We start from the raw sequence: 17,115 nt of genomic DNA, 5'->3' as shown, positions 1-17,115 counted from the left end.
GAACACAGAATTATCACAAATTTCAAATTAGTGAATTTGAATCCAAGTGGATTTTATTTGCTTTCTGATTCCAAACCCCCAAATATGAAAAATTCCCCCTGGTAAGAGATGGAAGCAGGTGGATGGGATTGTTCTTAGAGACTGTTGACTGGCTGGCTCTGGAGAAGGCGTCCGTCGGCAGCATGGCATGTACTGTGTATGTTCAGAGTGCGTTTTTACCAGGGAGAGATGAGAGGTGACTTCATCTTGACTTTGCCATTTCCCAGTTGGTCCCTCTTGTGGCTCTCACTCTCAGTGCTCTAAGTTGGGGAGTGGCTTTGATGCCTTCTGGAGGGCCAGCATCCAGCAAACATTTGTTGAGTGCATTACTTGGGGCTCTGCTTACAGCCACAGTGTGAATGGTGATGCGTTTTCTAAATTACTGGGTCAGTGGACGAAATGCTGGCGTTGCTCTGTACCTCTAGCAACTCTGCAGGACTCAACGGCATCCTGTTCTGCAAACCTCCAGCACTTCCTCTGCTGACCCGGGCCAAACTCGCATCAGGTGGAGAAGGTTCTGCAAAACACCAGAGCACACCAGGTGAAACAGGATCTTCGGGCAAGAATTTAAAAATGGACTTTCCAGTTGAGCCCCTGCAGAACAGCGAAGGGTCTGCCACGCCCACTGTGAATATGTGCATAGGCGAATTGGGAGTGCCCTGTATCCTTGGAACCTGGAGAATTACACTCAAGAATGTGTAATTGTCTTCTCCTAATTGTAGGGTCATCTTTTGAATCAGAATACGTCAAACAAACTCAATCTGAGCATGGATCCCCATGAATCAGCTTTTCCTTGAGATGAGCACCGAAATAACCTTTGCACAGTCATTGCTAAATTCTAACTCTTCCGAAATGTTTTCTCACATGATGCTTTTTTTCCATGCCACGCCTCATATTGCTGTTATTATTGACTGGATGTGCTGCTTTTTGCGGATGCAATTCTCTCTCCCTCCTAATTCCTTACAAATGCCTATGCATGACCCTAAAGGCCCTCTTGGCAGAGGAGATCTGCCTGCTCCCACAGGACCCAAGTGTCCTGGACTGGATCCCTCAAGTAGCAGTCCCTCTGTCTGGAATGTCTCTCTCTGTCCTCAGCCACAGCCGCTGACAACTTCCTCCTCTGTTCCGTTCCTTGTAGAATCTTTTCTTCCCTTTTTATCCCTTACATTGCTTTATTCTTCTTTCACAGCGGTGAATCTCTGTGTCCTACTAGACTTTGAGATCCTTGGTGTGAGGTCCCTGTCTTGGTTCATCTTTTGCCTGCAGGGTGCTTGGTGCACTCTGGTCACTGGGAAATGTTTTCAGTGCTGGTTGCTGAGTGCAATTCTTGGACCCTCAGATGTGATGACCGAGGTTTATTGTGGTGTGCAGAGGGACAGAGGTCCATGTTCTCCTTGTCTTTCTCTGGGCCCCCAGCTGGCAGCCAGCCCAGGCCTGAGAAGTTCATGCAGTCTAGCTTTTGCTGATCTGCCCCAGACCCTCATGTGTCCAGGCTGTAAGGACAGGAAGTGCAGAGGAGACTCATCATCCCTACATGCCAGGCCCTATTGCAGGTGCCTGTCCCACATAGCTGAGGAGTGCGTCAGGTCCACAGGACCAGAGCCCTACTTGGTGACCCTAGAGGGCCCAGCTCAGGGACCACAATCACCCATGAGGTGAGACAAAGCATCCTCAGAGGGAGGACCCGGATATTCCACGTCTCACAGCTGGTGAGTGACAAAGCAGGCTTGGGGCTGGGTCTCGGTGGTCCTGGGGACACTGTACAGAGGCAACAGTTGGTGGTCTGGCATGGCCAGGCTGCTATACTGAGCAAATTAAAAATGCAGAACACGCAGTGAAATGTGAATTTCAAATAAATAATAAATGCTTTTTTAGTGTAAGTGTATTCCATGCAATACGTGGGATACACTCATACCAAAAAAATTATTCATTATCTGAAATTCAAATTCCACTGGACGACTTCTTCTTTTTCTTCTTTTAAATCTGGCAACCCAAGGGTGGCACCAACTTTTAGCACTCAAAGTGGATCACAATCAGAGGAAGCCAATGCGGTGAGTCAATACTGGGATGACACAGTGACAGTCACGGCTCATGTGTCTGCATCACCCTGTAGTTCATAACAAACGTCAGCATCTACGCTCTTGTTTGGTTCTCATGACTCCTCTGAGGCAAGCTGAGTGGGCCTTGTCACTGTCTTCTGGGTTGAGAAACGAAGGCACAGAGAGGTGCAGGATGTTGCTCAGTGCCACATAGCATGTAGACAGGGAAGAACTGGGGGTGAAGTCAGCCTGGGCTCACCACCTTACCACCTTGTGCTTTCTCCAGGATGAAACCCCTAACCTGTGGCCTGTGGACTGAGGCTCCCATGGGCATGTCCTGGGAGGTGTTGCCAGCCCTGCTTATGGCTCATGGGGTGGAGTTCATGGGAGAATTGGTGGCTCTGGGGAAGAAAAGGAGGGTTTCATTTAACTTTCATGTCATGTCCTAAGGATCTTCTCAGCTCAGTTCTCCCAGACATCCACAGAAGTGAAACCTTTGATTCAGCCCGTAAACATGGAAGGATCCTGTTTGGGGAGGGCTCTGGTGCTGCTGGAGGCTCAGACAGCTAGGCTCTGCAGAGCTGGGGGCTCCCCTGCAGGCCCAGGGTGTGCTCCTGACCTGCTGAAGATACGTTCCATTTTCCTCCTCTTCCCTGCCCATCTTTCCACAGGAAGCCATTGGGGTTTGCTTTGTTGCTGGGTTTGACCACTTGCCGGTAGTGTGGTTTTGAGCCCAAGATCTTCGGGTGAATTTAATTACCTTAATTGAATGGTGCTTTCAATTCTTAGAGAAGGGGAAACAGGAAGACAGTGGAGATGGCAGGGGTTGACTTTATCACACCCAGAAGGCTCTAACAAATTGGAATTGATTCCTCTTGTTCTTCTTTCTGGGCTGGTTTTCTGAATCACTGACTCAGGCATGTCTGAGGAGCAGTTCAGTGGAGTGAAGTGTGACAACTCCTCCTTGTCTATGCACAGCCTGGAGTCCTGCTCACAGAGGGTCCTCCACCCGCAGATGCACAGCACACACAGCCTGCACCACCCCACGCCACAGGGCACCTTGCTCTGGACCTGTGCTTTGCTGGTCAGTTTTAGGCCGAGGCAATTGACCTCTCTGTGCAATTCTAACAGCCCTCTTGCTTTAGAGGGGAATGTCCTTATCTACGTTCTCTGCTTTATGAGGAGAATGTCTTAGCTTGAACTGAAATATCGTAGGCTGGGAGGCTTAAAATCAACATTTACTCCTCACAGTTATGGAGGCTGGGAAGTCCAAGATCAAGGAACTGGTAGATCCGATGTCTGGTGAGGGCCCTCTTCCTGGCTTGTAAGTGGACAGTTTCTTATTGTATCCTCAAGTGGCAGAGAAAGAGAGCGAGAGTGCACATGTATAAGCAAGCCCTCTCGTGTCTCTTCTTATAAGGGCACTAATCCCATCATAGGGGACCCCTCCCTCATGACTGAATTGCTTCCCATAGGCCCTACCTCCTAATATCATTCCATTGGGGTAATCCCAATGAATTTTGGAGCATACACCTTCAGCCCATAGCAGCCAACAATGAATTGGCAAATTGACTTCCTCAGTTGAGGTCCTTCAGGTGAGGACAGCCGACATGTGTTGAGTGTCTGTGAAGCAGCAGGTTGACCCCTGCACTTGCCTGTGCTCACATATTCCTCAGTAACACTCGGCATGATAGGCTCCCCTCACCATCTTACATCTGACGAAACTGAGCTGTAACTGGCTGGGTCAACTGTTGGTCCCTTGCTTAAGGCCTGGGAGTGCTGGGCGGGGCCTCACCCAGTCCTCCGCTTCAGTGCCCTGCTCTCTGGTGCCAGAATGATGCCTCCTCAGCTCCTCCCATGTGGGGCTTGCTGTGTCTTTGTAACCTCTTTGGACTTTTGGAAATCAGAAATTATCAGTTCATAAGAAGAAAGCGTTGGATCTCATAAGTGTGACTTGCCGCCTGTTTTGGTGCTGGAGATACAGCCATGTGCAGGGCTGACCTGGGCCATTTGCTCCAGAACTGGATGGATCCTGGGAGGGTGTTGCTTTGTAAAAGTGCATTTACCTCTGATGGCCTTAGATTGGCTTCCACTGGGCGGTGCTTCTTTTGCGTGTAAAGCAGAGCTTTGATTTGCATAGAGGTCACTGTACACCTGGTCTGGCCATTTGGGCTCCACTAGCCTGATATTTGGCACATGGGAAAGGGGTGTCAGCCTGCAGACTGGCCTGGCTTGACTGGATCCAAACTCAGGTTCTAGACTGGGAAAGCCAAAGGCTCCCAAACTGATCCTGAGATCCTGTGCCCTGGGAGAGAACAAGGTTGGCTTTGTCCAGCCCTAGGAACAGGATGTGGTTGGGTGCCATGATGGCAGTGTCGGCCTGGTGGGAGTCTGAATCTTCCACAAACCACATTACATGTGTAGAGGCCTCTAAATCCTGTAGCAGGTAGAAGTCCAGTATGCCCCAGGGATAGTGGTTGAAGAAACCACTCAGCAACCATGGCTGAAGAGTACAGAGCAGCACTAAGAGATACATGGCACGTGAGAGCCTGGACTTTCTCATCTGCAAGTGGACCCCACACCATGACCTGGCACAGGTGCTCCCAACAGACTTTCTCAGCCCTCACATCATTGGCACTGCCCAAGGCTCAGGGAGAAATCACCCCTGGCTGAGAACCACTGTTAGAGAATCAGGGAGCGAGCACTGGCCCAGCACCGGGCTGTCCTTCCTGCCTTCACTTGTTCATGTACTCACTTGCTCTTCCCCTCCACATTTCCCAGGAACATCTTGCCCTGGATTCTGGAAATGGCAGGACCTGACATGACAGAGTCATCATATAAGCAGTGCTGGCAGTGGAAAGAGCTGAGACCCAGTTCTAAAGTTTGTCATCATGGGTGTCACTTAACTGCTACACCTGGAAAATAGGGATAACAAAACCAGCCTGGCTGTGCTTGCCTCCGGCACTGCTGCCCCTCAGGTTGCTCCCCATGCTGGACACAGGAATTTTCATGGAATCAGTCCCCACGGCAGGCACTGCCTGAGAGTCTCTCGATGTTGGAGCCAGCCAACCCACCAGGTCCTGGGTCCCCACCACAGCAGGGAGGATGCCTGAACCGGAAGAAGGTTCAGAAAGCCCTGGCCACTGCAGCCCTGCACCTCACCTGTCAGGTTGCTGGGGAGCGAGTGAATGACACGCACACCCTGTGTCTCTGCAGAGCAGAGATTTCTCCTCTACATGTGGTAAGAAATGCATTCACATCATGGCACAGAACATGCTTGGAGACATATGTATCAAGGGAAACTTGACAAAGCAAAGCTTACCCTTCTTATATGTATGCCCCAACCTAATCTATTTTATTATTTCATTTAAAAAACCTCTTCACAACTTACTAAGTGACTTCAGGACTTAATAATGACTTATGATCTACAGTGATTAAAAAAAAAACACAACTCTCTGAGACCAGAAGTTTCAGGCATACCTAATTAGGTCCAACTTATGGCTGCCCTGTTTATGGTAATGCCAGATTTTCATCTGGATGGAGAATTGGAGACCCAAGGCCCAAACACAGTGACTGACCAGGTTCACCTGGGGAGGGGAGGAGACTCCACCCCCTGGTGGCAGGTCCATGGTCCAGGCCTTGCCTTTCTGCTCCAGGCTATGTCTCCAGTTCCCACACAGTGCCTGTGCCTCGCATGGGACCATTTATTTGCTAAGCAAGTGAATGAATGAGTGGATGAGAGAAATTTCTCTTATCCGCTGAGTGGGGACTGAGCACCTGGTATAAAGGTACTTTATAACCTAATATTATTAATTAATATTTATTATTTAATCAATATTCACAATAGCCTCATGACACAGGAGTTACTCTTGTTCTTTACAGAGGAGAAATGTGTAGTGCAGAATTTAACACCTGGTGGTGTGGGGCAGGAACCTGGGGCTCCTAGAGAAGTGGTGGTCCCATTCACCTGTCTTTAGAGAGCGTCCTCTAGCAGCTTCTGGAATGCCAGCTACAGGTTAAGAGTCTCTGCTCAGCACCATGCTGTGCCTTTGGGGACCAACCTGCCCCTGGCTACTGTGCAGTTTTCCATACTCCTGGTTCTCACCCTCAGGCCCCCTTTGAGCTCATCTTGAGACCTGTGGTCATAGGATGTCCTTCTATTCCCCATACCCCATCACACCTGGGATTCCACAGCATGGGGTGCAAGGACCTTGAAACCTAGTGGGGCACACAGCTCTCCAGTTAAGAGCTTCAGAATCAGACAGATTTTGGACTTGCCACTCAACTTGTGTGAGCCTCAGTCTTGCTTTGGTGACTTTGGGGCGAATGGAAAGGCAGACCCAGCAGCCTGAGGCTTATGGATCAGGACGTGGTGGTGAAGAGACAACTGTAACTTATGACCAGATTCCACCTTGGAGAGAGCCTTGTCTAGACAGAAGCCCAGCTCCTGGAGGAAGAGGCATTTGTTGGGATGGGGATATCTCCTCAGGAACCATCCTCTCTCCAGCCCCTGGGAAAAGAGCCAGGCTTTACGGGGAGGGGAGCCCCCTGAAAGCAGCCCTGGAGGGTGCCGGGCTTGGCAGAGACAGGAGACTCAGGCAGGACTCCTGAGAACCACGGGAGGGCAGGGATTCTACAGAGTCCATGGCAACATCTATATACCAGGTTCCTCATATGTAAACTGGTGCCATGAGGCTGCGTGACACAGGCAGAGAAGCAGAGCTGGAGAAGCTGTCACCAAGTGTTAGCACCCCGGCAGTCTCAGACACCCATCCTGTTGATGGAGCTCCTGCCACCTGTCTCACCCTCTATATCCATGGCCTCACCCAATGGACGTAACAACTGGCAAATTCAGTAGGGCTGACACCAAAGGAATTTTAGGTAATTGAGGGTCAGAGAGGTTGAGGAACTTGCTTAAGGTCACACAGCCAGAGAGCAGCAGAGCCAGGATTCAGGGCCAGGTCTCTGTAGAATGCAGCGAGGGCAGAGAGACAAGAGATAAGATGGTCTATCTGCCACCAGCTTCATGCAGGGTGAGGAGGGGGCAGCAACCTTTCTCCTAGCACCTTCTCACCTATCTCCCTCTGCGTCTTGTCCCACCAGGGAGCACTGGCTTTAGTAAAGCTAGAGGAGGCATGTGTAGGACCTGGCTCTCCTGCAGAGGTTATCTTCCCTGCCCTGGAAGCCATGAAGCGGCGTGCATCTGGGATAAGGAGAAGAGGACCTCACACAGAGCACCCCTGGCAATTCCTAAGCCTCCCTCATAGGTCTGAAGCTGTGCCTGGCCTTCCCCTCATGTCCCTGCGGGAGGCTGGGAAGTAGCTGGTAGATGACCACTGTCCTTTCTCCAACCAGCACAGCAGTGATGAGGTGGCTCAGCCAGGGGAAGGAAAGGGGAGAACGAGCTCCTGCAGTGCAGTGTGAGGAGCTGACTGACACCCAACTGCTTCACGGAATTCCTCGTGGCAAGGAAAGGCATTCCGGTGTGGCCAGCCCAGTTCCCCCTTCCAAATTTAAAGCTGAAAGATGCTCCTCTAACAACCATGTTTATTTCAACCTATAGCTGTGTTGATGGGAAAAACTTGGCTTCTTGGAGCACCTCCTGTTGTGTCTGAGAACAGTGCCGGCCCCTTGCCCCCTTTCCCTTCCTAAGGCGGCAACCTTGTGCATTTCAGAATGCCCTGAGGGCTGGCTAAGCAGACAGTGCTTGGTCCCGCCCAGGACTCAGGAAGTCTGCTGGCCCTGAGACCACACCTGGAGAAAGCTGATCGGGGAGTGATGGGAGGTTGCCCCTACTTCAGGGAGGTTGTAGTGACAAGTCATAGTCTCTTGGGCCACTTGGGTCTGATGCTTGTCAATGGCTGTGATTTGTGCTGTGTCTGCCCTTGTCCTGAGCCTGGCTCCAAGGCGGGAACATCATGTCCACACTCGTGCTTGGCCTTCCACCCAATCCACATGCTGAAGGTGCTCAGATCCACGACCTCTTCTGTGCAAGAGGGGCGGTGATCACCATGCGTGGTCACCATGGGGCTGGGGTCCATCCTGCATGGTGCCAGCTGCTCTCCCACTCAGTTGTGAGCATGAACTAGCTGAACCCTGAGGCATCAGACTTTCTCCTTGACGACTTCTGGAAGGTACAGGCCCAAGCTGGAGTTTAAGTGAGAGGAAAAAAATCTCCAAGTAGGAGAGCGGAGTGAGGAGAGCAGTCCTTGCATTTCTACCACATGCCTGGAACTTTTCATACGTTTGCTCAGTTAATGCTTGCAGGACTGTTTGATGTGGGAGCTATTATTGCTATTCTACAGAGGAGAAAGCTGAGGTCCAGGGGGCTTGCTGAGAAGTGGCAGGGCTGACCTATGAACCCAGATTTTCCTGTCCTGTGTCCCCTGCAGAGCCACAGGCTTTCCAGTGCAGTGTGGAATCCCTGCAGCACCCTGGGCAACTTCCTGAAGTCCTGAGGAGCTGGGGTGAAGCCTGTGTGCCTCCCTAGCCATGCTCAGCTTTCTTATGGAAGGTTTCTTTTTCCTAAGAAACATTTTGACTCTTTGGTGATGGGATGGCCTCCTTTCTAGAGAATCTGTTGGGTGGTGAAGAGAGCCGTAGGTATCAGTAGGCAGTTAGGACAAGACATGGGTGTTGCATTCAGATCTCAAGCCCCTCATTCACTGTGCATCCTTGGGAAAATTACTCAATGTCTCCAAGCTGCCAAGCCTGCCTCCATGAGGGGGTTCACAAGACCCACCATGCTGGATGGTTGAGAATGAAACCAGATACTCCAAAGCTTTGCCATGGGAGGTCCGCAGCCAATGATTTCCACAGGGGAAATGGTGGGCAAACTGAGGGCAAGAAATGGCTCTCATCTGGTTGGGTGTAGCCCAGGCGGCTTGAGCTTGGACTATTTGACCTCTGCAGTCTTCGGGCTGATCTGCCTCTGAGGGTGGCAGACAGGGCCAGGTGAGAGGATGAGCTGGTGGAGCTACTGTGGCCTGGCAGCCTGGGACAGGGCAAGCCAAGGGGCAGCTCCAATGTGACCTGGCATGACCTGGCCCTCGCAGGCAGGCTCAGTGGTGCCAGGTCTAGAACCAGCCTCTAAACACAGTGGGCAGTAGGGAGAGAGCCTCGGAAACTCCTTCAGAGGCTTCCCAAGCAAACCGAAGACCCTCCCTTTCCCCCGCCTTCCTCAAGCTTCAGGTGAAGGCTTTGAAATGGGAGAGATACCAGATGAAATCCTTCCCTCCAGCCAGCCTTGCAGCCCCTCAGCAGCTCATGTCCACTTGGAAAGGGGGCTCTTAGTGAAAGATGGGATCAACTGAGGCAAGGAAGGACAGCCCAGAGTGGGGTGGCCCAAAAGAGCCCCTGGGATTGGCCAAGCAGAGAATGGAGGATGTGAGGAAGGCCTGCCCATCTGCCACGTGTCATGGCCCAGAAGAACATCCCTTTCCCTTCGTCTGAGACAGGGAGGTCTCTAGGTCTGGGGAGGAAGCTATTCATGGCTGACTGGTTGTTGGAATTTTCTTGCTGTCAGACTTCCCCAGGCCATCTGATGTGGGCTTGGAAGGTAACACACTTTTCACTGACCTGGCTTCAATCTTTCCCCTGAGAACTCAGGTCAGCTGAGAATCTGCTCTGCCTCCCCTTGACATTAGGAGGCTATGGATTAACCACACTGTATTCTTCCCATAGGCAGCCCCTTCCAGGAAATATCCCAGAGTGATACTGATGACTTACATTGGGGGTGACACATCTGAGCATCAGCATGTGCTCTGCATGCTCCAAGTTTGGGTCCTGATAGACCTCCACGGCTCCCTTGTCCTTCCTGCTCTATCCCATCCACCAGCTCATGCCACGCAACCCTTGGAAACCAAGTAGAAATGAGGGGGTGTCTGCAGTTTTTCCAATTAACTAAATGAAGTATACGATTGAGTTAAGGACTATGGACTGGATGGATTTTTTGAAATGAGGTTTAAACCCTCAAGTGGAAACAAAACCAAAACCCACTCCAGCCTCGATGGGCCCGGGCCCTGTTGGGGAGCAGCAGCCCATGTGCCCCAGCAGTGTGGCCTTCTCTCGAAGCCCTTTGCTTCTCTCCAGTAACCCAGGGGCATATGGAATGAAATCCCAAGAGGTAATGAGGAAGACGGACCAGCCCTGTTGCCACCAGCAGGCTTGGGTTACTGAGATTTCTGGCAGAGACTGGAGGAATAGGGCTATTTCAAGACATGGGGCTTCCCCGCTTCAGAAGGGGTCTCCAAGGCTTCCTTAGGTCAGGAATGACACCATTTCTGTCCTGGCAAAAAGGCATCAAGGTGGGAGGATGCAGGCCTGCCTCTGGCCTTCCTGTCTACTCTCCACACCTCTCACTCCCCAGGTTCCAGGAGACCTAAACCCCTCTGCTCCAGTACACAGCATTCCACCAGCCCCCTTCCTCCTCACTGCACACAGTTGCTCCCTTCCCAATGAGCTTCTGCTCATCCAAGAGCAGACAAACTCGTTCCCGTCCCAGAGACCCAGGGGCAGATGTGCGCTGGACTTGAGTCACCCGGAGAAGGCTATTTATAAACCACCCCGATAAGCACAATCTGCCCTGCTCAGCCCAGGCCACATGGGCATGCTGTGTGTCTGGTGATTCCACTGCTAAGCTAACCCTCCCAGCACCATGACAGCAAACTGGACATTTCCTGTACCAGCCAGGCCTGAAAAGTAGGCCTGGGAAGGTGCAGGAGGCTCAGGAGCCAGTCAGCCATTGGAAGAGTCTGACTTACAAGCTATTCTGACAGCAAGAACTTTCACTGTTTTTTTTTTTTTTTTTTGTATTAAATTGACCCATCTCAAGAAGTGTTCTTGTAACACAGTGGTCAGCAAACTTTTTCTGCAAACGGCCACATTATAAATGTTTTCAGTTTTGCCATATGGTCTCTGCTGATATAGTATAGAAGCAGCCTTAGACAATATGCAAATGAATGAGCATGGCTGTGTGCCAATAAAACTTTATTTACAAAACCAGGTGCTCAGACCACACACCATAGTTACTAGCCACTACTGTAAAGGGAACTCAAATGCTGGAAAACAGGACCTCACTTACTACGCATGTCTGTTTAATCTCTGCAGGTTCCTATACTTATGGAGCTACCTGAAAGGCCTACACAATGATTCTTCTTAAGGCCCTCTAGCTTTCCACACACATTGACTGCTGCCTTACTCAATGATCAATTCTTCTCCACCAGAAAACTAAAGAGGTAGTTTTAGACTCAGCCAAGCCTATCCCGAGAGAGTCTGGTGGGGCCCTCCCTGGGTGTGGAATAACAGGCAGCCTGTGGAGGGCTTTGTTTTGGGGACACACATGCTCGCAGAGTCCACGGGCCAGAACATCGCAGTCACCAGTTTTCCTCTTTGTTACAGCTGGTGTGACCCTGCCTGGCCCAGCACTGGGGGAGCCAAGACAGCCAGCCTCCCTCAGCTCTGATTGCTGAAAACCTGGGACCACGGGGACCCCCATTTGACAACGCTGTGGCCTGGGCACATCTGTGCACTCACTTAGCCATGTGGGAGCAGAGAGCCCTAACAGATGACACCTAAGGACAAAGCCACGCATGTACACAGCTCCCGGTACACAGTCCCCGAGGCCCATCCAGCACACCAAGAACCTCAGCCCCAGCACCCGTGGGCTCCCGGCACACACACACCACCCTGCACAGCACCCTGGCACCAAACTACATCCCCAGCACAGCAGCGGCCCACTGGGAATGTCCCTTCTGCCATGAGCTTGAGCCTCCCTGCCCACGCTAAGGAGCCAGACAAGTGTCTGGGCTGTACCTTCCGCTCTCTGCGTGTCCAGCTGCTCAGGCCTCCTCGGGAATGGGAGAGAACCCCGGCTCTGCCCCTCAGCCAAGACTTCTTCTTTCCTCTTTAGCCAGGCTGCCCAAAGGTGATAGGAGAGTGGACTCAGGACCCAAGCCTTCTCCAGCTCACAAACCTACCCACCTGAGGAAGATCAGTGACCAGAAGCTGGCCAGACACGGGAAGTCCGTGAAGCTTACCTAAATAGAGACCCAGCCGGGGGAAACCAAATGGTGTTCTTGGTGGGGAAGAGGCAAACAGTCCGCACTGCAACACCCGCGTGGTGTCAAGTAACAGTCAGATTAAACAAACAGCCTCAGCTGCTATTTTTACATCCAGATCAGCCACGAGTAACAGATCACTTGGGGAGTGAGAAATTGCTTGCTGCTTAGCCGGACCCTAACCACGATTCCAACTTCAATCCAGAACGATTGCTAAAGCTGTTCCAGCACCTAGAGTCAAATAAAAATATCCCGAGGTGGGAAGGAAAACATTTGTTTAGGGAAACATTAAAAACAGGAGAGTGTGTGCCTTGGAGCCAGCGCCCGGAGCCCTGCTGATGTCCCGGGGCAGAAATAGCCCGTTTCATCATCGGCTCTGGACGACCGCCGCCCGCATTCCTGGAGTAAGGAGCTGTCCTCTGCTGTGCTTTTGGAGCAGAATAACATGCAGCTGGGGGAAGGCCAGGCTGGGTCTCAGGGTGAGAGTTGCAGATGGATATGAAATAATCGGGGAAGAGGCAAGGTAAGTGTCCACTTGGTGAGCTTGCAAGCCCAGTTGTTTGCAAGGTCCAAGCACCAGTGGACAAGTCCCATTCTGCCAGGCAAGGGCTCCCCCTCCACCTCTGGAGGGGCTGGACCCCCTGCAATCCTGAGGTGGGCTCATGCCTGCCTTCCCAATGGCTGCTTTCTGTCTTGGGCTGGGGTCACCTGCTCCCCAAACTGCCCTCAGACCCCCAGACTTTTTCCACCAGTTTTTCCTTGGCTTGCACTGTGCCAGCTCCCAGGGTGCCTTCCTTATTCTCCCAGGCTGGCCCTAGGACAGTCTGCTCACTCCCAGGATTTAATGCAAGAGCGATTATTTTTTTCCCCCTTTCTCTCCAAGATCCTTTTTTATGCTTCCCTGCCTGTGGCCTGAGAAAGCAGAGATGACTGTCCCTGCTGGGTGTCCTGCTCTGTGCTGTGCTCAAGGCCTCTGCTAGTCAGTAGTGTGCTGTATCTTTAGGTCTATTTGCAGACTGTCCCTTCTGCCCCTGTGGGCTCTTCAAGGGCAGCAACCTGTGTCCTGGCCCCAAGTTAGGGCCTGGCACCATCTCCAGCCTTGAACCTGCTGGCAGCCAGGGTCACAAGGACCCAGGTCTATGCACTTTTGTCTAAACCAAGTCAGAAAGAACACCTCCTCCATGCCCTGCAGACTGAGGTGCCCAAACAGCAGGAGCATTCAGACCCACCTCCTCCTGGGAGCCCCCAGACTTGCCTTTTGCCCTGAGAGCTTCAGAATCTTGCTGTGGGGATGACCACTTGCTGCTCTGCACTCAGAGATGCTTTGAAGGAGGCCCAAAGTGAACCCCTCAATTTTACCTGCTCACTTCCCTACCTCTCCACTTCCCCTGTTTGTAAAACCAACACTCCAACAGGGCAGAGAAAAACCATCAAGTTGAGATGTGAGCAACATTTTTAAAGAGTACACAGGATTTGGAGCCCTGGCTCCATTATTTCCTAGCCAGTTGACATGTCACATACTTACCCTTCCCGAGCCTCAGTTTACCCATCTCTAAAGTGGAGAGAATGCCTGTGCTCTGTGGGATTCAGGGTCAGGGGAGCTCATGTACATGAATATGCTCATCTATTGCAAAGCTTCCCAAATGTTAGTCATTTATTTGCTATTTTTTCCCCATGATTTTTGTGACATTCTCAACTATCTGTATCAACATTTACTTACTATTTTCCTTTAAAGAAAATTTAAATGGCCTTGCTTTGTGTCTTGAACAGAAGAATTTTATGGAAAACGACAATACCTAACAGATCATGGACTTGATATATTTGTTAATTTCCTTCCCCCCCATTGAAACAAATTTATACTCAGTTCATATGTCATCTGTTTGACCCAAATCATTTTGTTCCAGATGTTAGGAAATGTTGCATTACTAAATCTCATTTTATGGAAGTGTTCACTTTGGGACGTGGGTAACATGAGCTGAAAGCTTTGACAGGGCCCCTGGTCTTCCTAATTTGCTTTTCTCCCCTCCTCAGCACCTTCCTTCCCCAGCTTACGTTTCATTCTTCACAGGTGGGGAGCATGACCTCATGTCTTGTTTAGGATCCTAGGAATGGCAGGCTTTGCTCTGCGGCAGGAGTGAACGGTGTTTGCTTCAAGTGGCTGATTGAGGAAAGAGCACTGTGGGATGGCTGGGGAATGTTCTGGGGACCACACAGTGGCGGGTAGCTTTGTCAGTGATGTCAGCAGGAAGGGTCTGGAGAGAATAATAAAACCCAGTTGACCCAGCAAGAGCCTGTTCTGGCAGCAGGTAGCCCTCAGAACTTGGCTGGAGGTTCCAGCAAGCCTGAGCATGGCTGACCCCTGCAGAATCTGATTTCTCCTGGAAGTGCCCCTACCTGACCCTTGTAATAGACCCCATTTCTGTGCCAGTTACAGTGGGCACCCTGGTGTAGACCAGCCCCAGCCAGAAGCACAGCCACAGAACTCAGCCCAAACTCCAGACCAAGAACACTCAGGGTCTGCATGGCCCAGAGCTGGCATCTGTCCGGGGTACTGGCCCAGGCAAAGTGACCACTCTCGTCCAGTCCAGGAGCTGTGAGCTGCATGGAAAGAATGTGAATGAAGACACAACTCTAAATGTGGAACCATGGACGCTATGTGAGCCAGTGTGCTCCCTAGCTGTCCAGAAAAACAAGGCCCACTTGTACATTCTAAAAGCACATAAATAAAGCTGTCCTCAGGCGGCGTGCTCTGGTGGCCCATTCTTGCAGTGGCTTCACTGGCTGCAACCCTCAGCAAGGCCTCTGGAACACTGTGAGGGCAGCACGCCCACCCAACAGAGTGGGTAGGAGAAGGTCTAGCTATGGCCTTGCCGCATCTGGTGATTGCGAGCTTAATTTTGCAGCAAATTTAATCTACTCCGCATTGGTATTAATTAGAAATGTTCAAAAGCTGGCAATAAGGGTAGTGCAGAATGGGTCCTTCAGGCCAATTTCTGGTTCTAGATATTTAACCTAAACCCTGCATTTGAAGTTCACATCCCTGCAAATAACAGGAAGCCACTCACCTGATTCTTCTAGCTTTGTATCCTGGTTATAGGTGACTTCCTGTTGGGAGACATTTCTTCACTATCACCCAGCTTTCCTTAGGAGTCGTTTCCATAAAGTTTTTCAGGAGGGTGTTGCATTTCCCTGTTTGATAATAAAAGCAAAATGAAAATGCAAGCCAGTGCATATAGGATACTTACTTTGTGCCCTACATGGTTCTAAGTCCTCACATCAATTAACCTATACCCTGCATACTCCTGATCATAGGTCCCTGCATGATTCTGTCCCATCCCCATGAATCGCTGTCCATCGGGGAGCTAGGGAAGGATGAGATATGGGGAAGTGATATTTCCTGAGCACTCATTATATGCCAGGAAAACACTTTCTGTGCTTTGTTCCACAAAATCCTCAGTCTTTCTGTATGAAGGCAGCTAATGTTTCCTTTTTGTTTTGTTTTGTTTTATTTTGTGTTTTTTTTTGAGACGGAGTCTTGCTCTGTCGTCAGGCTGGAGGGTAGCAGTGTGATCTCGGCTCACTGCAACCTCTGCCTCCCAGGTTTAAGCGACCCTCCTGCCTCAGCCTCCTGAGTAGCTGGGATTATAGGCATGCGTCACCATGCCCAGCTAATTTTTTGTATTTTTAGTAGAGATGGAATTTCACCATGTTGGCCAGGATGGTCTCGATCACTTGAGCTCGTGATCTGCCTGCCTCAGCCTCCCAAAGTGCTGGGATTACAGGCATAAGCCACCATGCCTGGCCTAGTGTTTCCTTTTTACAGATGAGGAAACTGAGGCTTACAGAGGTCCCAGGATGCCACAGCTAATATCAGCACAGAGGGTGCAGACAAGGGCTCACCTGACCATCTATCTATCTAGTACTCTCCCAGTCCAAGTGCAGGACACAGCCTTCTCTGACCCATCTGTTCATCTTGCCTCTCCCTGCAGTGAAGGCAATGCCTGCAGGGCACCTCCTTAACTAGTGATTTGTTATGGGGATTATGTGCCCACTGTCAGCACAGCACATAGTGTGTTTCCAGGGCTGATGGTGAGATGGTGTCTCATTGGAGGAGGGTGCTTTGGGAGCTCAGGCCCTGCTGGGCTGGCCGCCTGGCGAGGGGCCTGAGCAGGAGGATCCCTCTTGCAGGAGCCCTGAGTTGGTGGGGTTGTTGCCTGCTAATGTCTAACTCAGAGGGGCTGGAGTTACGGGGGCAGGGCCCTGGTTGTAGCTCACAGCTTGAAAAAGCCCAGGTTGCTGAGGCCCCTTCTACAGGGCTACTCTTCTCCCCGTCTGACCAGCCTGGTGCTGGGATGGCAGCTGTCACAGTCAACTCACGGTCACGCCGGCCAGGGCCTCTCCTCAAGGCGCTTCCTTCAGGATTCTTTGCTTAGGACTTTACAGTGGAAGGCTTAGACATAAACAGAATCTGTGCTGTGAAATGAAGGAAATTCAGTTCATTAAAGTACTAATAAGTCTCACAACAAAGCCGTGGCAACCAGATGGGAGGTCGGCTTCCTGGTGGATCTGGGTGTAGTGGCTCATCTCTCCACACTCAGAGGGATCTGGAAATCCAGTGTGAAGAGGAGCTGCTCCCTAGAGCACAGGTTGACAAACTTTTTCTGCAAAAGGCAAGATGGTAAATATTTTCAGCTTTGCAGGCCAGCGGGGTCTTTGTCAAAAATGCTCAGGTAGGCCATGGTAGCACGAAAGCACTTAGAGACACTCTAAACAAATGGGAATAGCCAACACAGTAAATAAAACTTCAGTTTCAGAGTTTAAAAGAAGAAAGTTGAATTTCATATAGTTTCAATGTATTACAAATATTCTTATTTTGACATTTTTCCCTCAATTATTGAAGTGTGTACAAACCCTTCTTAGCTCACTGGGCTGTTCCAGAACAGACAGCACAGGGAGTTGGCTCGTGGGCAGTTTGCGAC

General features: G+C 50.9%; 1 protein-coding gene and 1 long non-coding RNA gene across 9 annotated transcripts in view; one reads left to right on the top strand and one right to left on the bottom strand.

Annotated features, from left to right (window-relative positions):
• The window catches only part of CUNH10orf71 (chromosome unknown C10orf71 homolog), a 31,217-nt gene extending 16,942 nt beyond the window's left edge, over positions 1 to 14,275 (bottom strand). For 3 of the 8 annotated variants that reach the window (XR_004265059.1, XM_032266798.1, XM_032266801.1), the window contains exon 1: positions 11,892 to 12,109. The gene's annotated coding sequence lies outside the window, so the exon portion shown is untranslated. The other 5 variants (XM_032266800.1, XM_032266805.1, XM_032266802.1 and 2 more) reach the window with 5 other exon arrangements.
• Positions 12,568 to 14,880, top strand: LOC116542087. The gene is made up of 2 exons (XR_004265060.1): positions 12,568 to 12,659; positions 14,205 to 14,880. It is a non-coding gene; the product is annotated as an uncharacterized LOC116542087 (long non-coding RNA).
• The last annotated feature ends 2,235 nt before the right edge of the window (positions 14,881 to 17,115 follow it).

Source organism: Sapajus apella, unplaced genomic scaffold (genome assembly GCF_009761245.1).
Source record: "Sapajus apella isolate SASKATOON/1434 unplaced genomic scaffold, GSC_monkey_1.0 scaffold161, whole genome shotgun sequence".
In the NCBI taxonomy this organism is placed as follows: Eukaryota; Metazoa; Chordata; class Mammalia; order Primates; family Cebidae; genus Sapajus; species Sapajus apella.
Note: the sequence above shows the minus strand (reverse complement) of the source record. Positions and strands in the feature narration are given on the sequence as shown.